This window comes from Gossypium raimondii, chromosome 12 (assembly GCF_025698545.1).
Source record: "Gossypium raimondii isolate GPD5lz chromosome 12, ASM2569854v1, whole genome shotgun sequence".
Taxonomy (NCBI): domain Eukaryota; kingdom Viridiplantae; phylum Streptophyta; class Magnoliopsida; order Malvales; family Malvaceae; genus Gossypium; species Gossypium raimondii.
The window spans coordinates 37,502,366-37,506,150 of record NC_068576.1 but is presented as its reverse complement, the minus strand read 5'-3'; the positions used below and the strand labels follow the sequence as shown (position 1 = coordinate 37,506,150).

The window sequence follows — 3,785 nt, the reverse complement described above, 5'->3', positions numbered from 1 at the left end:
ATTCAAAATTAACATATAACTAAGTACTTAACTACATGATTTGATCACCAATGCCGAATCACAAACTAGATTATGACCATCACCTATATTTACATCACATAAATATAAACAACCATTATTTCATCTTCAATATATATCATATTTTACCTATTTAATCAAGTCAAATCTCAATACCATTCCATCACACAAATTAGACCATAAATCATACTTACAAATTAAGCTAATACATGATGAAAATCACTATCATTAGCATCATTAACAAACCACAACCATAACACATCCCTCATCCATATCAAGCTTACTAAAATAAAATAATTATAAACCATATATATATATATATATATATATCATTACGTCTTACCAAATTCATATACCAAGCATACCCCACGCCTTTACTATGACCAAAATTACTTAAACCTTGGACCATTAGCATTAGATCAAGCCATTTTCGCATGGCTGAATATATATACAACAACTAAATTAAAACTAGCCTACACATGCCACATAACCAAAAACTCAAAGTTATAATTTACCGAAGCGATAACCGGATAGTGTGATGATGACTCCAACGACTTCCAACCCGAGCAAGTATTTGGAACTCTAAAAATATAGGAAAAACACACAGAGTAAGCTATTACAGCTTAGTAAGTCATGAGCAATTAAATAACTTAACAACATTTAATTAGTTACAACAAAATCAAATAATGTTTTCAATGTTCATATCCATTTCCATAATCGAAAAATACATTTATCAAACACATACTATACATCAAATCCATATTTAACCGAATACACATAAGTTTAACATTTGGCCGAATATATATAATGTCATTCACATGTGCAGCTCTCATTTTTAACCTCATTATTACATATCAATTTTGACCGAATGTAAACTACATTATCAACTCATTTTAACCAAATTAAATTATACTAGCATAATCACATTTAACCTCAAGGTTAATGTTTCATATAAAACATGTGTTTTCTTAAGTAAATCTTATCTTAACCGAATGTGTATATATATATATTCAAAGTGTCATTCAATTCAAAGATATAATATCATTATATATCCGAATATATATTTTTACACACACATACATATAATTTTGAATCAAAATATAACATCATATGCATATACATAACACATGGCCGAATATGCTTAACCAATGTACATATGTTCACATTAGTAACTTATATAATTTGTATCACAAACCAACTGCCCAACTTACCTTATTTTTAAATAGGTAGTCAAGTAACTCATACCTGATCGTTTTAGCTCGTTTTACACCTTCGATCACAACTTATCATTGCCCGTTGAACCATTCGGAATTTAATAGGATACTCGGATAATCACACATATCGAACAATGCCAACGTCCCAGACGTGGTCTTACATGCTATCTCATATCGATGCCACTGTCCCGGACAGGTCTTACATGAATCAAATACGATGCCAATGTCATTGACATGGTCTTACACGTAATCACATATATCGATGCCATCGTCCCAGACGTGGTCTTACACGAAAACACATATCGAAAATCGTATGTCATGACATATGTATCCTAGCAATTCCTAAGGTTCGTACGGGCTTTCGGACGTCGTAACTCAGTCGAAATGAATTCATAAACATAGCTTCCAAGCTTATTTTCATTTGGTTAACACATGTATAATTTCACATATTTCCTTTCAGCATATAAAATTCATATTTAATTAAAATAAACAATATATATTTGCTTATAGACTTACCTCGAATATCGACGGGTATATAGAACGACTATTCAACAACTATTTTTTTCCCCCGATCCAAGTCTGATTTCTTTTGTTCTTAATCTATAAAATTTCAAATTAAGCTCATTTAAACACAATTTCATTCAATTTAATCCAAAAACACATAAATGAGAAAATTATTATTTTACCCCTGACATTTTATACTTTTTACAATTTAGTCCAATTTGCATAAAACACAAAACATACAAAATTTACACATAACAAGCTTTGGCCGAATATTCATTATGCCCATACAAGCCCACAAAATTCATTTATTTCATATTTTAGTCCCTCAATTTATTATTTTTGTAATTTTGCCCTAATTACTCAAATTCATCAAAATTTCCAATACAAAACATACTAACCCAAAACATATCTTCAATAATTCATCATCAAACATCACAAAACACAATTATTCATCAATGGCATAACTCAAAATATTCATCAAAATCAGAAATTGAAGCATGGGTCGAGTAGTATTCGAAGCAACGATCTCAAAAACGTAAAAATTATCAAAAACTGAAACAAAACTAACCTTGAATTAGCTCCAACAATGGTCGAATGTATGAATCTCTTCTTCTTATTTTTTTCTTAGCATTTTCGGCTAGTTAGTGGACAAAATGAATGACCACTTTCATTTTATTATATTATAACATATAATATATTAAATCATTTACTTAATTAACCTTTAATAATAAATATAAAACCTTTATATAAATAAGTCAAAACCGTCCACTAACTTAAATTATGGCCAATTTTCAACTTAAACACTCCATGTTAAAAAGACAAATGCAATTCGGCCCTTGCACATTAAACCACTAAATTTTCATTTTACGCGATTAAGCCATTTTATTAAATCGGACATCTAAATGATAAAATTTTTAAACGAAATTTTAGCACATACTAATTCACACATTATAAACACCAAAAATAATTTTAAAATATTATTTTTATTTTTTTGACTCAGATTCGTGGTCCTGAAACCACCATTCCGATTAGGATCACAATCGGGCTGTTACAGTTCTTTAATGAACTGATAAGTGCTTTCAATATTCTCATTACATAAACCTATACAAATCTCTCAAATATATAGAAAATTCGAGACTTACTAACATACTAAAGATCAATTATAATCATTTCTAAAAAGCAACTAAAATCATTAAAATAAACTATAATAATAACAAATAAAGTAAGGTGGAATGTTGGAAGATTAGTCTTCAAGTTTTGTTTCGACCCAACATTATTGATCTAAAAGGTTTAGTACGATTGATTCGATCCTTAAGATATGTTTCTCCAAGTGAATTGATCTTCATTGATGGACTTGAAAATATCCTTGTATGCCAAAGATTTTGTTTAAATAAATGCCCACTTTTAAATATAGCAAATAGCACTTTTGCTGCAATGGTGATGGAAGTGGGAACTTCTATTAACACATATCAACCATTTCAAACACTTGCCTCAACAATTACTATAGAGATTTAGTTAATTCCTAGCCTTATAAATAGGAGTATCTCTCATTCTCTTATCATTCCATTTATTTGAAGACAGTTGCTCCAAGATTTATCCAATCCTTATTGAAAAGTCATCTAACTAAGTTTTCAAGTTTTTTTCTTTCATTTTAAGTTTTTTCCCTTTTTTACCTTCTAGTTCAAATGAGCTTTCTTCTTCTCCGTATCTCTTCCATTCCTTTGATTCTTTTAATTCATAATACTTTTATTGATTTTTATCCCATGTTTGAATGCATTAAGTTAACACTTAGGCATATTTTGGTTCTTTTAATTATTCTTGGTTTGTTTCAACTAATTTTTTAACTCTTCTTCGACCAGCCTTTATTTATGTATTCTTGCTAAGTTTTTTTCAATTATCCAATGAATCTTGGGACATGTTTTGGGTCCTAGTACTCTTTAAAGACCAAAGTGTGTTTTCCTTCAAATAAAGCCTTGTTTTGGTCTTTTAAGTTAGATTTGGGTTGAATTGTGTTTTGAATCTTTTCTTCTTGGTTTCTTTCATTCTATT

The 3,785-nt window shown here is 29.4% G+C and overlaps 1 long non-coding RNA gene across 1 annotated transcript; it reads right to left on the bottom strand.

The window, feature by feature from the left end:
* Positions 1-376: 376 nt before the first annotated feature.
* LOC128035339 (uncharacterized) lies at positions 377-2,376 on the bottom strand. The gene is made up of 3 exons (XR_008191736.1): positions 2,305-2,376; positions 1,749-1,832; positions 377-600 (listed from the first exon to the last, which is right to left on the bottom strand). It is a non-coding gene; the product is annotated as an uncharacterized LOC128035339 (long non-coding RNA).
* Between the last annotated feature and the right edge of the window lie 1,409 nt (positions 2,377-3,785).